Source organism: Electrophorus electricus, chromosome 11, assembly GCF_041902795.1.
Source record: "Electrophorus electricus isolate QZ-2024a chromosome 11, ASM4190279v1, whole genome shotgun sequence".
Taxonomy (NCBI): Eukaryota; Metazoa; Chordata; class Actinopteri; order Gymnotiformes; family Gymnotidae; genus Electrophorus; species Electrophorus electricus.
The window spans coordinates 8,032,501-8,053,141 of NC_137507.1; the positions used below are offsets into that span (position 1 = coordinate 8,032,501).

General features: G+C 43.4%; 1 long non-coding RNA gene across 1 annotated transcript in view; it reads left to right on the forward strand.

Moving 5' to 3' along the window:
* Positions 1-15,488, forward strand: part of LOC118241757 (uncharacterized) — a 22,700-nt gene extending 7,212 nt beyond the window's left edge. The window contains exon 5 of the long non-coding RNA XR_004776346.2: positions 15,100-15,488. This is a non-coding gene — a long non-coding RNA (uncharacterized LOC118241757). The remainder of the gene's footprint in view (positions 1-15,099) is intronic.
* The last annotated feature ends 5,153 nt before the right edge of the window (positions 15,489-20,641 follow it).

Below are 20,641 nucleotides of genomic sequence, written 5' to 3' on the forward strand. Positions count from 1 at the left end.
GCGTGTGTCTGTGTACACCTCTTTCCTGACCTGCCCCTCTGCATGTCATGGAAAAAGAAAAAAAAACAAAAAACTGTGTACACAGTGAGCGTACACATACACACACACATTTACCGAGTTTAGATAAGTGTGTGTCAGTCAACAAGGCTGACAGATCTGCCTCCTCTTACTCAATCAAAGACGACACGCCGTGCGCACACTGCTGGAATATAAACACGTGGGCGGGGCCGACTCGCGCTCGTATTCAGCTCTGTCCGGGTGACAGGAACTGTATGGGATTATTGATGGAAGGAGAAGAAGCGATCATGAAAAGCAATCACTCACAAGACTCACGCAGCCCATGGGGGGTAAATGAGGGCAGCGTGCGGGCAGCGACCACGCTCCGTGGACATGGAGAAGGGTTCGGATTTAGCAAAAAGGTTTTTGTATTGGATTTTTTTTATTTACAGTATGTAAATGAAGTGGATTTATTGCCTCTGCTGTATTTCTGACATATAAATTCATATCTCACTGCTTATCCAGTAATATCCTAATATCATGTAATATAAACAGTCGTTTTAGGTGTACGGCAAAGTCCACTTAGACCACTAGAACACGCCACACGGGAGGGAGAGGGGGACCAGGACGCTCGACTGGCTCTGACCCAGTGCAACACAGGCGGATTCCAAAAGGTTCTAGTGAAATGACTCATCATGGCTCAACAGTCTGTTATCCAACACCCCCCCCCCCCCCCCCGCCTTTTTCTCCCATGGGAGAGCCAAGCTAAGATGGTCCAGTAAATTTGAAGTGTGTGTATGTGTGTGTGGGGGGTTTGAGGGCTGTATGGGTCACGTCCGGGTCATTATGTGGACAACTGTGACCAAGAGAGATAGTGCTGATAGACTATACCATCGCATAGGTCTAGAGGGGGAATGTCACATGAGTTGTAACTGAGAGCAAACGCTTATACCATTTCTCTTTGTCCCGTCTCTCCGGCCCATCTCTCTCTCTTTGTCTCTCTCTTGCTGTTTCTCTCTCCCTCTCTATTGCTGCTTCTGTCTAGCTGCCTGTATTCAAACTCTAAATATTCAGGTTCAGTTAAGTAGAAAATGATTTAAACATTATGTTAATGACAAAAGCAGACAGAACCAATTACATACCATAAGTGTGCTTTGAACTAGAAATGCATATCTGAAAACATAGGCTATCATGGACATTCCATGTCCATATATTTCCTTTAAGCCTAAATATGGACCACAGAAGATAAAATTAAACAAGTTTAATGTCGAGGCATGTGTGTTGCGTACAGTCCCAAGCACATCCGTGTATCTCAACTATGTGCTAAGTCTTGTGTTTTTGCATTGGTGCTACATTACAACTGGACCAGTCCATACAGGTATTATTTACACACACCCAGTGGCCCTGTGTACTGTGTAGACCTGTGTACTGTGTACTGTGTACAAAACGGCTCTCAGGGAGCGATACAGAATGGGCAGGTTTGCTACATAATGAACACAGAACATAATGCAGGCATCCCAGAAATAAACAGGGCGCCTTTCATGGGCGTTCATTCTGGCTCTCCTGTCGGTTCGGTGATAATGCCAGTTTCCCTTGAGCTGCCTCAGAGATCTTAGGCTCCCTGGAGACTGCTCTTTTCAATATGTCTGCCTGCCTCTCTCTGCTTTTCACTGTACTTTTAAAGCTCACCATGCAGGCTAAACAATGCTGTTGCAGCTCCATGCCGACACACACAATTCAGACCGTTTAGGGCAGCACAACGTGTCAAGCGCCAGGACCGCTGAACCACCACCAAGAAGCTGCAAAATCGATGGAGAACTACTCCAGGGCGGTTATTTTTTATTTAATTTCTTTTCTTTTCCGGGTAACTGAGTTGACAAGCTACGACCGCACTATAGCGTCCCCGAGTCACCGTGAATAATAGATGAGGCTCGGAGCTGGCTTGGAGAACGAAGAGGAATATGGAGAACTCCCGTGTCACCTTTGGTCACAGTGCAAGCAGAGCCGGTTTGCACTCTGCGCGATTACCCAGTGAGCCACTGACCTCGCACGCTGGCCACCGCACACGCCACACGACTCCTGCTCTCGGCACCATTAAGACCACTTGACACTCTGCTGAGTGCAGTCACTGTGGACTTCACAAACTATCAGTGTCAGCCGTTAGAAACACCTCCTTTTCTGACACACATCACAGTCCTGCTGCGTGACCTGACCACTAATGCAATGTTCTTTTGGGAACACAACAGCACTCTTAGAGAAAAGTGTGATGGCACAGTTTAGCGAATTCATTCCAACACGGTGCACCACGGTTCATTCCCACATGGTGTATTTCATTTCACCTGTACTTGTACGTCTTGACCTCTTGCCTGAAGTCCCCTCTGATGCCAACCCCCCCTCCCAACACACACACACACACACACACACACACACACACACCACTAACCCTCCACGCTACCCCCAGCCCTTGTCATTGTGGAGTACATCTAAATAATGCATACTGCCTCTCGTCACCACTCATGTGCTCCAACAATGTTGGCATATCAAGCCGTGGGCATCCAATCCACTCGTCCAATGACACAATGGAAGATACTGGCAGGTGTTGGCTTTCCGCAGGTAGGGCTGAAATATTGATAAGCGGTAAGGCACATTTTCCACCGCCAGCGTGCCTTGGCCAGAGCTTTCACCATTTCCCCATCACCCGATATGGGCTGTCCGAAAGTCAGGCCACAGACCATTCAGCAGAAGAGAGAGACAGAGAAATGGAGTGAGGGAGACAAGAGAGGGAGAGAGAGGAAGAGAAAGAGAAGGATAGCAGAGATGAGAGAGAGAAGGACAGAGAGAGAAAAGGACTCTCTCTCAGAAGCATCACATTTTCCATCTGCCATGTAAGAAGAGCAGCCCAGTACTCTGGTGTGTGCTCAAGTTTGTGCGCAAGTGTGTGCTCCGGGTGTGTGTGCGCAAGTGTGTGCGCAAGTGTGTGCTCCGGGTGTGTGTGCGCAAGTGTGTGTGCAAGTGTGTGCTCCGGGTGTGTGTGCACAAGTGTGTGTGCAAGTGTGTGCTCTGGGTGTGTGTGCGCAAGTGTGTGTGCAAGTGTGTGCTCTGGGTGTGTGTGCGCAAGTGTGTGTGCAAGTGTGTGCTCCGGGTGTGTGTGCAAGCGTGTCCTTGTGCAGCCCAGATGACAGTTTTGCACAATCGGGCTTCCACCACTGCGTGCACTACAGTGGTTTGTTCAAAACCCTGAAATAACCTAAAGAAGCCACTGCTGGAAGACTCGTCTTGCTGAAAACATTGTTAGAAACGCACACTGGTAATTGGTGGGATAAAGACACAGGTGAGGCCACTCTCTCCAGCTGGGAGTGTGTCAGGATTTACAGGCCAAAAAATACACAGTGTGCTCTCCTGTTTTTCACTTCCTAGTTCAGTCTCAGGTTGTACTAATGTATGGAATGCCCCACCCGCTGCTGCCCACTGCCAGCTGGCCAATGACCTCTCTTCTCTTTGTCATTCATCTACAGCAAATATGATAGCAGCCCTTCATGATGCACTTTGACCCCACAGCCAGGACTGACCTCACCTTCCACTCGTAAGGAACCTGTGTTCCACAGAGTTTTGTGCTTTTTCTCCCCATGATAATCTTCCCCTTTTGGAGTTTAAAGGAAGTGATGACATTTCTTAATATTCCTCACCTGTTCCCTGGAACCAGGATCATGTTTGTAAACAAAGCATCTTTTGCCCGGCCAAGCGTATCAGCTTCCCTGACCTCAGACCGAAGGTTCATTTGGTGAAATATTAGAGAGAAAGGACCTGATGGGTCACTGCCGGCTGTGCCGAACATGACATGTTCTCCTAGTTTACTAATTCTCCGCAAGCGCTACCCTCTGACCCAACTTCAACCGCTTATCTTACAGAGAACTGAAAATTGCACCACTGAGATCCGTGATAATGATTTTCAAACATCTCTAGCTGTTGATATAAGACATGAAAAGGTCTGCAGCCAAATACTGAATTTTGTTCAAATCTTTGTGCAACGTATTTGTTTCTATAGAGGTGTTCATTTTTCCCAGGTCTTATCGTGATTAAAAATGTCAAGCCGCTGGAGAAGGATCAGACTGTTAGTGCCCGTGGCAGCACGACGGGGTCATGTGTCACCCCAGACGAATCTTTCAATATTTTCATGTCTGCTGTAACACTCCTGTGCGTGACCGTCCCCCTGCCAGGCTGCAGTGATCGATTTGAAGGTCTTTCTCAGACACTTTGGTAGACCATTGTTCCAGGCGGTTCTCGACAGCCACAATGGAGAGCTCATATACCCTCGCTTGACAGGAATGATAACACGGAGGGGTCATTGATTTTTTCGTAGTGCCCTCACTATGGCCATGCTGTTGGGGGCGGGACAGGGGGCAGGGCATGGGCAGGTCAGGGGGCGTGGCTGGGAAGTTTCCATACCTGCAAACTCATGTTACAGAGAAAAGCAGTAAAGGTAGCCACACAGAAATCTGGTTATTTATGCAAAATTTAAATAAAATGTAAATGTTTATTTATATAAATTCAAATAGATTATGAATTAAAAAACAAAGAAATTGCTAAAACACAAATGTTTCTATCTATGATCTATGCTGTGCATCAAATATGCTATTTTTGAAAATTACTAGGTTGTAATATATTTACAAGAGAGTTAAGCAAACCATTACAGTCATAATTCTCATTTCTACTGGTAAATTGATTAATTTCTCATTACTATACTATATATTTAGTATATTTGTTCTTAAATAATATGAATCATTCCACATATTTTTGCCAAACCTTATATATTTATTTACTTCATCGAAGACTTGTCCCTGTGTGTCCTAACCGTGGTAGCCGTAGTTGTGCAACACAGATTCATTTAACTCGTGTAGTCAAGATGCATTTATTTGAAAAAATCTCTGAATCAATGTCAGAGTCACAGTTCTTCATGAGAGTACTTTGGGGACAGGAACTGTGTCTTACATTCAAATACACTGTCATCTTCTGGCAGGAAGTCAGACCTTTGATGCTAAGACCTTTGACCCATAGACTGAGTAGAATTCCAGCCATAAACCTTTCACGGTGCCATAAACCTCCAACAAAACCATATCTAATGGAATACTCCCAGTCATCTCCTATCATGAGCGGTTTACAGTGGAAAAATAATTATTGTAAACATGCTGGGATTGTACTTAACCTGTAATGCACATGATGCGATCAAAACGGTAAGTCTAAGGTCCCCATTAAAATTTAACCTTCTTACTTAATCATTTTTCCTACTCTGTAGCATCTATTGCACGTATAGAGTCCAATAAACTAGATTTAGGTTCAGACTATTGTGTAAGAACAGCCAAGGATTTGAGTGCTGGTACCAGCTCATTTCAATACATACACAGTCACCGATAACTGTTTTAGCCTGTTCTGTTTAGCCAGTGAACCTGTGCAAGGAAAGAGTACATCTGTGATATGTGATGTTACTGTGTGTTCCTCCTGTCTCCTATCAGAATATTTACCTTGTGTGGAGTGTGATCTGTGTTGGAAGATGGACCATGTGTCTGACGCTGATAGCGGTTTTTGGAGCATGTTTTGGCTACAAACCTCCAGCAGCACCTGCCAACTAAACAACTTCACTGCGGTTTCTTGTGCCACCTTAATCTTTGTGACTTGGGCCTGTTTGTTAAAGTCGGTGTCGTGAGCTGAAGGCAGGCCCACTGTTCTGAATGTTCACATTATGCACTAGTAGGGTATGCTACTCTAGCTCTGAAAGAACAGGATAAGTTTCCACAAAACAAACAAACAAAAACAACAACACAAAGAAGTCAGCGGTGACTGCCCTTGAATCTCCTCCATCCGTGTTTGTGCACATGCTCTGGGTGGCTCGTCAAATAAATCTGATAAAATAAATACATATAAAAAAGATTTCTGAGCCTTTAGCAAAGGTTTTGTCCCTTTAACTTTTTTTGATGGGAATGAACTTCACAGGGGAAAGTGTCCTTGAATGTGGGACGCATCGTTGCGCAATGCGAGCTGGGTCTCCACGTCTGAGCAAAGCTACACTGTGTTGACGTAAATCGTTCGGTCCTTAACTGTGGTGATAAAAAACCCTTATTCTCCTGCACCGGTTGAAAGTTGTACATCTTCTCCTTTTCGACAGCTATTTTGTCAAATTTTTAGAAAAGGAAGGAAAAACAATCAGGACCGTCGGGCTGCTCCTCCAGCTGATCCAATTGGCATCGTAGGTCCGGGAGTTCGACCTGTCTGTCGCACTCAACTGGTTGGCGACCACTAACATGATAACTGTGTGGAGGTGTTGCATCATTCCTGTGCCATATGGGCCTCTTTAGTGATCTCCACAGAGCGTGAAAGAGGAAATGCTTACCACACTAGACAGTGTTAAGACTGTGTGTTTAATGTACTTTAGAAAAATGTCAGAATTTGTCAGAAATGAATCTCAGTGCACCACTACATCAAGTTAATTGTGGATACTGGGGTTGAAGCTAGAGCTTACGGCCATTTAGACCGAAGACTGTGGTGAGAAGCATCGTGGTCCGTGTATTGATCTGACCCGTCTCACTGGAGACCTGATCAGTTAAACCTCAGAGCCCTGCAGGTTCTTATGTGCATGGCTGTGTTAACCACAGAGGCTACACCATCCACAGACGGGGCCTCGAGAGTTCAGGGGCCCTCACGCCTTAAAAAGAAGCTCCAAAAGAAAAAGGGATGATGACTTATGTTGGCGTTCACTTCACCCGCATTCCCTCCATCTGCAGGCAGAGAGAGTGCCACAACTTCACGATCATTTAGTATTTAGATTCTGTTCTTTGTTTAGTGTTTCATCAGATAAGCGAGCAAAATGCATTAAAGGCCGCCCCCCCCCCCCCCAGGATGTTTGAGAGTGGGGTCCCCTAATGAAAACTACAGCAGGAAAAACAAGCACAATCTAATGCGATAATATATAACACTCCTAAATGAGCCACGGGTCTCAGACGTGATCGTGCAGCCGTCATGGTTAGCCATCACTAGCTATGCTCGGCCAGGCCTTCGTCCTGTTCGGAATGCCTGCCTAGTGTTTTTGTTTATTAGTTTTCCTGTTGTGTCAGAATTAGTGTAGGGTTGCTACTGTATTGTTTTATAATAGCCTATTCATTATACTCTCATTGTTTTTAATATTGCATATATAAAATGCTCTTTTTAAGATGGCCTGGAGATTTTTAAATAACCTAGGGTCATAAAAGGGTTTCATCTGGAATTGTGTGTGTGTGTGTGTGTGTGTGTGTGTGTGTGTGTGCATGCGTGCGTGTGTGTGTGTGTGCATGTGTGCATGTGTGTATGCGTGTGTGTGTGTGTGTACACTATGCTCTCAGTATGGCCTGATTGCTGAAACCCCTCTGGATCAGCAGGAGTGTTGTAGTGGGCCACTGGCCCTCTAACAGGTCTGTATGCACCTACTTTCACAACAGCCCAGTTGCAGAAGCATCTGGGTCAGACAAACTTTCTCTCTGCTGCTCCAGTTCCATGACACACACACTTCTTGAAGGACACGAGGACACCTGCCTAAAACATGTCTCCTGGACGTGGACGTCATGCTTATTGCAAACCTTGGAACAATTTCCAAATGTGGCATTTTTAAAAGATATAAATATTTATTTCAGGTCTTTGGGGGGGGGGGGGGAGCACAATTTTTCTGTGGTCTCCTTTTATTCTTGCACCCCTCTTCCCAGTGTATAAATTCACCCCTTTAAACAGGCCATGGGTGTGTCACTGAGTGTCTCTAAATAATAAGTCCCTGAGCAGCAGTGCTGAAGTGACAGCCGTGTTGGGGGCTGTAATCAGCGGGCATGGGCTGGTATTAATTAGAGATGCATTCAGCTCTGAGGAGCAGTGGGCTGAGAGCTTATTTAACTCTGTTAAATTCAAGCTCTCACGTTCTCTGAGACGGATGCCGCTTTCTCTGTCTCTCTGATAATAATCAATAATCAGGCAATAATTCAGGGTACCCTGGTTAGAAAGATAAGTTTCATATGTGAGCGTGAGATTAAGGCGAGTGTGTGGAGGCTTCAGGTCTGTAGTTTAAGTGTTATGTCTGAGAGGGTTATAGTGAAGGTGTGTTGTATACATTACTCAGTCACGCAGGTGTCTGGCCTGTGATGAACCGTATGCTACAGGCTGCCTCATGCACACACGCGCACACACATACACACACACACACACACACACACACACACACACACACACACACACACACACACACACACACCTGCATGCAGACAGCGCACTTGAGGCGGAAAGATCACATTAGACCACAGGTTGATGTCACTGCGCCTGGCCTGAGATTTCCATTATGACAGGATAACAGAGACTGAAGATACATAATCCTAAACTCAATTTGGTAATTCTAACTTGTTTGTGTGTGTGTGTGTGTGTGTGTGTGTGTGTGTGTGTGTGTGTGTGTGTGTGTGTGTGTGTGTGTGTGTGTGAGAAAGAGAGCTATTATGCACCTGTATTTCTATGGTTCTGTGTGTTGCCACAGTGTCCAGTGGGGAAAGAATTTGATCAGAACATGAACGTCAAACTGACACAGTCCGGTGCAGCAGGTTTTACTGGACAGGGAAGACACAACCTCTGCTGAACTAGAGGTCTCACTGCTAATGGACCTAATAGTTAACTCATCTGCAAAAAAATATTTACTGAGGTGTTTATACAGGTCCATAACCACTGAAAAGGAATGTGTGATGTGATGTTTTTTACAGAACCAGGAAAGAGATTTTTATCACTGATGCTGTAAACGTATTGGTCCAGGCAGTATGTCTGTTGAGTGGAAGGTCACTACACGATGTTGGTCTAGGCAGTATGTCTGTTGAGTGGAAGGTCACTACACAGTGTTGGTCCAGGCAGTATGTCTGTTGAGTAGAAGGTCACTACACAATGTTGGTCTAGGTAGTATGTCTGTTGACATACTGCCATTTACATACTGCGAGTTATACTGTGTATGACTATGTATGTGACAAATAAACCAAACTTGAAATTTGAAACTTGAGTCGAAGGTCACTACACAGTGTTGGTCTAGGCAGTATGTCTGTTAAGTGGAAGGTCACTACACAGTGTTGGTCCAGGCAGTATGTCTGTTAAGTGGAAGGTCACTACACAGTGTTGGTCCAGGCAGTATGTCTGTTAAGTGGAAGGTCACTACACAGTGATGATATTCATTACTAATCCAGAACGTGACCTGAAGGCTTGTTAATATGCTAAAAGAGCTGACTGAATGTCTAGAACATGGCTATTTAGCTACTGATAAACATAAACATGAACACAAGTTCTAAATGCAGTACAGCATCTCTGCTGTAGATTAAATTCATTAAGGTGAAATTCTAGGTTAGATTTTTATTTTATTTTTTTTTGCTGCTTCCTCAAGAGAGGTCTGTCATTTAGACTTTGTGTTGGTTTCTGGGATGGGTAAGTGAAAAGAGGGTAAGAAGGTTTTATGTTCTTCTCAAACACTGATGTCATTGTTTTTGTGTTTCTGTATATCTTTGGAGAAGAGGAACATAGTGATGTCATTTTACCACTCGATGATCACGCCTGTGTTTGTTTGCTGGTGCATGCATGCATTTAGCCCAGTGATATCATCAAATCTGAAATACGGAAACCTGCATCTGTGCTGAATCCTTGATACAGCTCATTGTTCAGGAAAGGACAGGACAGAAGGATGGTGTGTGTGTGTGTGTGTGTGTGTGTGTGTGTGTGTGTGTGTGTGTGTGTGTGTGTGTGTGTGTGTGTGTGTGTGAGCACATGTTTATGTTCCCAACATCACAGAGCATAAATCCAGCTTAGTATCCGACTGAGTAAGTTCTACACGTTGTTGATTTGTATTGGGGCATAAATAAGGTATAAGTAAAGTGCCACTGGGGTTTATGTCTGAGTGGCTTATTGTAAAGTGGGGGGATGGGAGCTTGAGATGACACCCACACACACCCACACACACACACACACACACACACACATTGACTGCAGGTCAGGTGACAGCACTAGCTGGCGTTAGGAATGAGAGGTAATTATGGCAGGTCTGAAATGATTGTCTTTGTGAACACTGTTTTTAATGTTCCTGTGTCCTGTGTCCAGTTCAGACTAGAACCAGACCTGAACCTTCCTGAAAAGCTCATAGTTCCAAAGGACTGTTCACAACTGGCAAATCCTTCAGGAAGAAGAAATTACTCATTTGTCAATCACTGATTGTTTTTCTAGTTCAGACTCAAACTCTCTCTCTTTCTCTCTCTCATTCTCTCTCTCTTCTGTGCCAAGCATGACTGTGGTCATGTTGGATATGATGTTTTATTCATAAATTGTTGATGGCCCTTGAGTATTTACCTTGCGGTTGCCAAAGAGAGGTCACCCACAGTTGCTGTGGCGTAATTATGCCCACACTTGCATGGCTTTTTATAGCCCACAATTCTTTCTCTTCTCAGGCCAGTCTGTCTCTCTGATTTATCTCTCTCATCTGAACACTCCTGAGGGCATCTATAAAACTGACAGAAAACAAATACAAATATTCTTTGACAGGACAACCAATCAAGATTGATGTCTATTATAAATTGGATTCTTAATATAACTGCTGCCATAAACTTTGGGTTTATTCTAGTGGTTCAGACACTATTGTTCAGGTTCCCATGAAAATGATGCATTTTCCTCTTTTGTTCTATTAATTTAACAGCACATTTGTTAAAATGTGTTACAAATGTACAGAAGACATGCAAGCTTTAGAAAGAATATTGCACTATTCCATTAGGAGCCTTTAAGCAATGTGATATGTCTGAGGTGTTTAATTCATAAACAGCGTTTTCTACAGATTAGCTATTCATTTCTAGCTGTAGATTAACAAGATTATAATGTAGATTGTGTTGTTTTCCTGAAGATTGCTAATGTGATTGTGTGTGTTTGCATGAGTGTGTGTGTGTGTGTTGATGCAGAACAAATACTGGCTCGTGTAAAGCAATGTAGAAGTGACACATATATCAATCTGACAGACACGTAACATTACAGAATGCTTTCACTAGACAGATATGAACATGAAAATCTAAATCCAAAAAAAAAATAAAAGGGCAAGTAGCTCATTATGCAGCAAAACCGCTGACTACCATGAGAGAGGCAACGTGGCTGAACGTGCAGGAGCAAAACTTCAACAGCTGACTTACATATCAACATCATCACAAGGAACAAAACACAGCAAGGTTTGTTTGTCTCTCCCAGTGCCTCCTTTAATGAGGACCAGGCACAGGTGATGATGAAGAGGTCACAGTGATGAAGAAATGATGTAGAGGTCACAGTGACTGTGATGTCTCACTCCTCTCCTCTGTCTCTCCTCTGTCTCCCACACTAAGGGAGAATTATGTCTCATGATATAAGACATTCTGCTTAAATCATTGCTGAAATGTCTAAGACTTTTAGACCTGTTCCGTGCTTGAGTCATTCTTTGTGCAGCACCATTAGGCCAGTAGCTTCACATATGAACACTGGGAATGAAACCATTACCTCCATCTCTCAAGGTCTCGCTTTGACCTTTCACTTCATTCAGTGAAAGATAGTTAGCATATGAGGTTTCTTAGCCACACCGAAGGGCTTCACTTATTCAGTGCACACACACACACACACACACACACACACACGCACACACACATACACACACACATACACACACACACACACACACACGCACACACACGCACACACACACACACACAAACAAGCGCACATGCGCACGTGTGAACACAAGCTGTTTCCATCCGTACTTAGTGGGTCAGAAGTCTCTTCATATATTGACGGATGCTATTCCATTTATAGCGCTTTCTTAGAGGTTTCTTAACCACACCGAAGGGCTTCACTTATTCAATACACAGACACACACAGACACACACACACTCAAACACGCAGGCAAACACACACATACACATACGCACGCATGCACGCACACACACATACACACATACACGTGCATATAAGCACGCACGCACACACACACACACACACACACACACACACACACACACACAACACATAAGCACAGGCTAGTGCTGGCTTTCTAAAGGCCTTGAGAAGAATAGTATAATAGGATTTGTCAGAACTCTTCAGGACATCATGCGTTGACACCCCATTGAGGAATTTGAATTAGTTTTCTGCAAAATTCTTTTTCATGCATTTCACATCCTGCAATAATTCATTTTACAAGGAGTTCAGTTCTGCAGACCCTGTAGAACACCTTTGTCAGATGAGATGTTGATTTTGATAAGTGCTGACAGATTAGATGAATGTTTGGTTTTTATTCCAAAGAGCTCATGGCGATCTTGAAATGATTTGTAATATTGCAAATAATTCACATCCAAACCTGCTTATGGATTTTTAGAAAACCAGTGAGGAGGTTCCACCAGCACGCAGACACACACCGAGTGACTGGTGTTTAAAAAATCTCTGCTGTTGGGCCCAGGTTCCTCTGTTCATCACCAGTATGACCCCAACACCGTCCCGTCAAGCTTAGCGTCCATGACGGAGAGTGAGAGATACCTTAACAAAGACATCCAGTAACTGTCTTATATTACTGGGTTACTGTGTAGTAGTTACTGAGTAGGGATCAGTTATGTAATATCCAAACAGAAGTTTATTTGAGGTTTTTAGATACACTTAAAAAGTGCTTCGATTCAATTTGCTCATCATTATTTGATAAGGAAAATACATAACAAAATTTGCTGAGAAAATACCTAATGATGTATTTGGTTTGTATATTACTGTTGAGAAAGAGAGAAAAGAAGTGCCGCAGCAGTGCACGCGGCGCACTTCAGCGTTCAGTGCTCCGTTAATTAATGGGTGGGAATAGAAACCAGGCATTACTTGAAGTCAATGTGATACTTCTAATCCTGTCCCCCCTCCCCTCACTCACTATATGTCTCTCTCTCTCTCTCTCTCTCTCTCTCTCTCTCTCTCTCTCTCTGTATGTGTACGTGTGTCTAGCTCTCTCTCTCCATCTATATCTTTGTCTTTCTCTCTCCGTGTGTGTGTTTGTGTGGTTGTCTCTCTCTCTCTCTCTCTCTCTCTCTCTCTCTCTCTCTCTCTCTCTCTCTCTGTATGTGTACGTGTGTCTAGCTCTCTCTCTCCATCTATATCTTTGTCTTTCTCTCTCCGTGTGTGTGTTTGTGTGGTTGTCTCTCTCTCTCTCTCTCTCTCTCTCTCTCTCTCTCTCTCTCTCTCTCTCTGTGTGTACGTGTGTCTAGCTCTCTCTCTCCATCTATATCTTTGTCTTTCTCTCTCCGTGTGTGTGTTTGTGTGGTTGTCTCTCTCTCTCTCTCTCTCTCTCTCTCTCTCTCTCTCTCTCTCTCTCTCTCTCTGTGTGTATGTGTGTCTAGCTCTCTCTCGCTCTCTCTCTGTATGTGTACATGTGTTTAGCTCTCTCTCTCCATCTATATCTTTGTCTTTCTCTCTCCATGTGTGTGTGTTTGTGTGGTTCTCTCTCTCTCTCTCTCTCTTTGTCTCTCTCTCTCTCTCTCTCTCTCTCTGTGTGTATGTGTGTCTAGCTCTCTCTCTCTCTCTCTCTCTCTCTCTCTCTCTCTCTCGCTTTCTCTGTCTGTAAAATCCCAGTCAGTATGGGCACATCCAGGACAGCTTTGTGTCTTTGTGGGAGGATAGATGTACCAGGTTGAAATGTCACTGGGGACCCATGCTGTCTGTGGCAGTTCACTGGCCGCTTACGCGCTTTTGTGCGAGTGAATGTGAACCTGACCACTACACAGATGCCACTTTCACATTTCAGACAGCTTTACAATGCACAATGCTTCCCTTTAACCTTACAGGACAGAATTCAAGGTCCATTCTCAGTCCTGTGAGGTTATGGTCACAGGCTGTAGTTTTTAATGGGCAATTATACTACTGGAGGGTTGCTGAATAAGCGATAATGTTACAGTCTAAACTATATATTCTATAAGGTTGTGAAGAATGTCACCAAAGGTCAAGTCCATATGATAGTTAGTATTATCTTTATTCTACCAAAAAATATAGTTTGTTCCACAGAAACAAACTTGTAGCTAGCTCGTTGCTAAATGCATGATCATTTTTGAGTAGTAAGCCATTTATTAACAGAGTAGTGGCTATGTTATTAAGATCTGAATTGCTAATTCATGATAATAAATAATGAAGTGTTGATGTTGTTCAGAATATAACATTATTAATAAAACATCAGCCTTGTCCTAATCATTATGCATTATTTTAAGGACCACAAGCGTAGAGTAAATCTGTGGACTCGAGCACACAGGACCAAGAGGGCACAATGCTGCAGCACTGTGGAAGTGTTTCACTGTGCTTGCAGGCAGGGCATGTATTACTGAGAATGACACTGGTATGTGCCACTCAAACTCCAACCATGCATGACGGCTTCACCTGCGACTTTCACCATGACACCAAGCACAACGTGCTTTATTTTTAAGCGAGTACATGGAACCAGCACGGATACTCACCTCTGGATAAGTAATCACTTAACAGGGTTCTAGATAACAGGGTTCTAGCTAACAGGGTTCCTGCTTTGCATAAGGATGTAATGTAAATCATTTGTAATTCGTTTGCTGGCCTGTTTCTTTTTACACGAACCTCTTGTGCTTATGTCATTTTGTGATTCATATTGTGCGTGTGTGTGAATGTGTGTGTGTGTGTGCTCGTGTGCATGTGTTTGTGTTTGTGTGTGTGTGTGTGTGTGTGTGTTTGTGTCTGTGTGCGTGTGTATATGTGTGTGTGTGTGTGTGTGTGTGTGTGTGTATGTAGTGTGTGTGTGTGATGTGTGTATGTGTATGTGTGCGTGTGTGTGTGTGTATGTGTGTGTGTGTGTGTGTGTGTGTGTGTGTGTGGTGCATGTGTGTGTGTGCGTGTGTGTGTGTGCGTGTGTGTGTGTGCGTGTATGTGTGGTTTGTGTGTGTGTGTGTGGGGGGGTATGTATGCGTGTGTGCGTGTGTGCGTGTGTGTGTGTGTGTGTGGTGTGTGTGTGTGTGTGTGTGTGTAAACAAATTATTAAGATCTATTGTTTATTCCTTTTCCTGAAAGTGGGTAACTCTTCCTTCTTCTGTTAAGCACCATGGCAACACAACAGGAAGAGCATGTTGTCGGGAGGAAGTCGGCTGAATAACAGTTGCAACTGCACTACAGCTGCCCAGAGACATCTCGCACGAAACTAGACAAAATCTTCTCACAGAGCACCCATGCACGCGTGTTTAGTTTACATGTGGAGCTGGAGGCAAGTTCCACTAAGCCTGTGGAAGCTCTATTCCTGGTTTAAGAGTCCTGACCACCGAGGGTGTACGGGTGTGTTTTCACTGCCCTGTACGTGTTCTGCCAGACACAGACAGTAAGCATGGTTTATGGGGACTGTTTATATTAACTATCAGGGTGTCCATGCATCCATTAAAACATTTAGAAAGACCTTTTTATGCATTTTTTATTTGTTCATATTTAATTACTTAAATGGCAAATGGCTTAAAATTAAATTTGAAATGTTAATTTGCTGTCCTGTTTGTTTTTCATGAGCTACTTACTTAATGTATTTTTCATGGTCTGTGTCCGTGTGTGTGTGTTTGTGTGTGTGTGTGTGTGTGTATTATTTCACTGGGCAAAAGGTGTCACTGAAGTGGCATTGAAGGGCAGAAAAAATACATAAAAGAGAATAATTTTGAATCATGTTGTTAATTAAAAAAAATTTCACAGTGGTTAGGAAGAGGTTGGAGCATAACTACACTTTTTCTTGATCTATACGCAAAGCCCAAATTTTATCCAAGTCGTTTTAAAATAGCAGACTTAAGAGAGACGTTTTACAGCATAAGCACTGTAGAGCAAGCATTTCATGGACAGTTATATCATAGTGCAAAGATAATATTATTTTGAATATTCAATTTAAATACAGACTGAAAGATGACTTCGACAGTTGGATGTTTACATGGATATGCATTTGATGTGTTTCCATGGATATGCGTTTGATGTGTTTCCATGGATATGCGTTTGATGTGTTTCCATGGATATGTGTTTTGATGAGGTAATCGAATTACAGATTGTGATGACTTGATTATAACTGACTAGGCAAATAATTGCATTACAAATGCATCTATAGCAGCTTATTATGGTTGTGTAGGTTACAAACAAGTTTACATTTACAGTACTGAATATTGTGTGTGTGTGTGTGTGTGTGTGTGTGTGTGTGTGTGTGTGTGTGTGTGTGTGTGTATGTGTGTGTGTGAGAGAGAGAAAAAGAGAGAGAGAGAGAGAGAGAGAGAGAGAGAGAAAAAGAGAGAGAGAGAGAGAGAGAGAGAGAGAGAGATCTGCTGCGTGACATCACTTACTTGAGCTCCTCTCAAAACAACCACATTAAGTCTGACAGAGGAGCCACACAGAGCATAGCACCAGCAAACACTGTCCCCCCCATCACACACACACACACACACTCATTCACACTCATACACACACACACACACACACACACACACACACACACACACACACACACACACACACACATATTCATACACACTCATTCACACTCATATACAGTTTTCAACATCTGCATATACAGGCAGATAAATGAGCGATCAGGCCACTTTGAAATCTTTTGCTCATTAATATGTGTGTGTGTGACTGTGTGTGCGTGTCTGCGCATGTGAGTGTATGTGTGTACATGTGTGTGCATGTGTGTGCTTGTGCGTGTGTGTGAATGTGTGTGCATGTGTGTGCTTGTGCGTGTGTGTGTGTGACTGACAGAGACAGTGTGAGGCACTCACACAAGAGCTTCTAAGGAACATCACCGTGACACATGCGCTGCTCCTGCTAGAGAGTTATGTGACCTCATACAAATGCACCACACTCAGGCCTGCACCAGCCAATCAGCTGTGAGAAAACAGGAAGAATTCTGAAGTGACTTAGAACAATAAAAGAGCAGAATTGCAAATAGATTGTATCAGTATAGTACTGAAAGACAAAAGGTGCAGACTGTGTTTTAGCACATTCTCAACAACATGTGGAATTTACAGGTGCAATAAGTAGCACCTTGACAGAATTTGGTAAATCTTAACGAACTTAACAAAAACAACAAAAACAAAAACCAATTCCACAGTGAATTAAAATGCTAATGTTCTAATGTACAGCCATCTCAGTGAAAGAGCCTACCAGCTGTTTGCTGTATTGTCTGCACGTGACACGTCATGTTTCCATTGCTCTGTGTGTCACATTTTGCGTGAGATCTCACATGGCCCACACGTTCATCCTGTTCGGCTACAGCGAGCCTGGAAAAGGCACTGCCACTGGATACGGAAATATTACTGATGCTGAAGCCTGGTGAAAGAAGCTCTGCTCACACACACACACACACACACACACACACACACACACACACATACACAAACCAGCTTATGCTCAATAGAGCTCAACCAAGGTTTCTGGGGGACGCCTGAGGAGGTAAAATTTCATGTATGCATCTATGTGTGTGTGTGGGTAGATGTAGGTATGTTTGTGTGTGTGTGTGTGTGTGTGTGTGTGTGTGTGTGTATGTGTATGTGTGTGTCTGTTTGTGTGTGTGTGTGTTTGTGTGTGTGTGTGTGTGTGTGTGTGTGTGTGTGAGAGAGAGAGAGAGAGAGAGAGAGAGAGAGAGAGAGAGCGAGAGAGAGCAAGAGAGAGAGAGAGAGAGAGAAAGAGAGAAAACTTTTTAGCCAAAGCTTTGCTGATGCATGTTCAGATACCAGACATATATCTCCATGCTAATCCCTCCAAAAATAGGGAACCCTATTGACATCACGGACCCCTCAACCTGCGAATAAAGACTCTGTGCTGTATTATGTGAGCTCTGGCTGTACATCCACTGGGACCCATCGTCTGAAATTATGCAATAGCTGTGCAATGGGATTTAGCGAAGCCAGAGTCTGCCACTAACCATGCTACCTACAACCCCTGAGCCCTGACATCACTTCTTCAGCTTTTTGTCTTTTATCTAATTGACATCTCTCTCCCGAGGAGCTTTGATCCCATCCACAGGTGCGGTGGAGAAGTATGATGGGAATTCTCAGGAGGAATAGCACCAATAAGATTATTAAATCCCCCTGGTGTTTTAGGAGAGTCTGTGGAAAAGACCTTGTACTCAAGAACAAAAATCAGAACAACTGAATATCACTGAATAGGCCTTAAATCTTTCAAAACAAATGCATAATAAACTATTAGACAATATTGAAGGACTTGTTATCATGACCAGGTGGGCCTGTTTCTCATTAGGAGGACATTAGGGGGTGCTGCCAGTAGACACACACACAGACACACACACAGACACACACACATACATACACAGACATATATACACAAACACAGTCATACACACATATAGACAGACATACACGTACATACACAGACATATACACACACACACACAGTCATACACACACACAGTCATGCACACACACACAGACATATATACACATACAGACAGACATACACATACATACACAGACATATATACACACAGTCATACACACACACACACACACACACACACACAAACATACACAGACATATATACACACACACAGTCATACACACACACACACACACAGACATACACACATACATACACAGACATATATACACACGCAGTCATACACACACATACAGACAGACATACACACAAACATACACAGACATATATACACACACACAGACATACACATATACATACACAGACATACACACACACAGTCATACACACACACAGACATACACACATACATACACAGACATATACACACACAGTCATACACACACACACAGACATATATACACACACACAGACATACACATATACATACACAGACATACACACACAGACATACACACATACATACACAGACATATACACACACAGTCATACACACACACACAGACATATATACACACACACAGACATACACATATACATACACAGTCATACACACACACAGACATATACACACACACAGTCATACACACACATACAGACAGACATACACATACACACAGACAGACATACACACACATAGACTTGCACAGATGCCAGAAAGAGCAACGTTCAGCTAATTTGAGTTTTAAAATATTTTGTGTAGAAAATAGTGGGAGTGATAGCAATCACTTATAAAACAGTTTTCATTTAATAGCATGAGTCCATAGAAAGAGGGAGAGGGAGAGAAGTAGACTTTATGTATAAATATCATCCAACATTAGTATATATATGTTACCCACACACACACACAATATTATATTATTATTATACACATATTTTTATATGATTAAAAATGTATATGTATTTTGGGGAACAATATTGAATAATAATATCCACACTTTGACTCTTTCCCTGTTTCTCCCTGTAGGTTGTGCTATGACCGATTACCTGACCACACTCTTCTTCACTGCCCTTGTCTTATCACTCCCGTCCTGCTGTGGCATTACCCAGATGGTCCATACATCATTGCCATGGCAACAGCCAGCTGTGCAGGGTCCTGATGTTACCAGGGCCTGTCCTGGGTCGTCCGGGGCGTGCGCACGCCTGCCAAATGCTCAGAGCTGCATGGTAAGGTGGATAGATGGGGCCACCATGCACTGCAAGGGACAGCACACGGTCCGATAGCGCAGAGAACAATCACAGTGTGTGGAGAACGGTAGGACAGAAACGAGGCCCAAACCTCATACGCTACAGCAGGCTAACACACTCCGCCAGCATTTACTGAAAATAACTATTACCTCTGATTAAATCAATACCTATGCTTAAATGCTACTGCTGTTTCTCTTTCACTCTCTCTCTCTCTCTCTCTCTCTCTCTCTCTCTTTTCTCCTGGCTGTGTGGAGCTGACTCACACTGTGTGCTCTAGTGCTTTTCATTAGCTGTTTTTACGTAGTCTTCTCAGTCTTAGTACATAAACACGTACACACACACACACACACACCAACACAAACAAACATGTAGCAGACGTAGACTGACGTTCACCACTTGAGCTGTCACACACATAGTTTCTACTGAAGACGAGGATGTTGTGTGTCATACACAGAGGTGGATTCTTCATGACCACAGAAGTATACATTCAGGTACACAGTGGCATCAAGATACACAGTATCTGTTTTCTCTCTGAATGTGTGTTTCTCTTTTCTCTCTCTCTGTGTGTGTGTGTGTGTGTGTGTGTGTGTGTGTGTGTGTGTGTGTGTGTGTGTGTGTGTGTGTGTGTGCACGTGTCTAATTAAGGTGTCCTATCCGGCCTGCTTAGAAAGCAAGGATCTCTGAGCACATGCACACACACACACACACACACACACACACACACACACACACACACACACACACACACACACACACACACACACACAGACAGTTACAGTGTACATTGTTTCTTTAGGATGCTGGCCTTTCAGATGACACCTGCCATTAATTCCCTGGTCTGACTGCTCTGTCCCACATGGCGGCCTTGTTAATATCTGAGACTGGCTACTCTTTCTGTTTGGGGGTTTCTTTCATTTTAATGAGCCTCAGCCATGTGTCCCTTAGTTATTTATAAAGTGTTTTGTGCTCATGGGTATCATAACCAGTACTGTGTCCCATATCAGCTTTCCTCTGCTCTCTCTG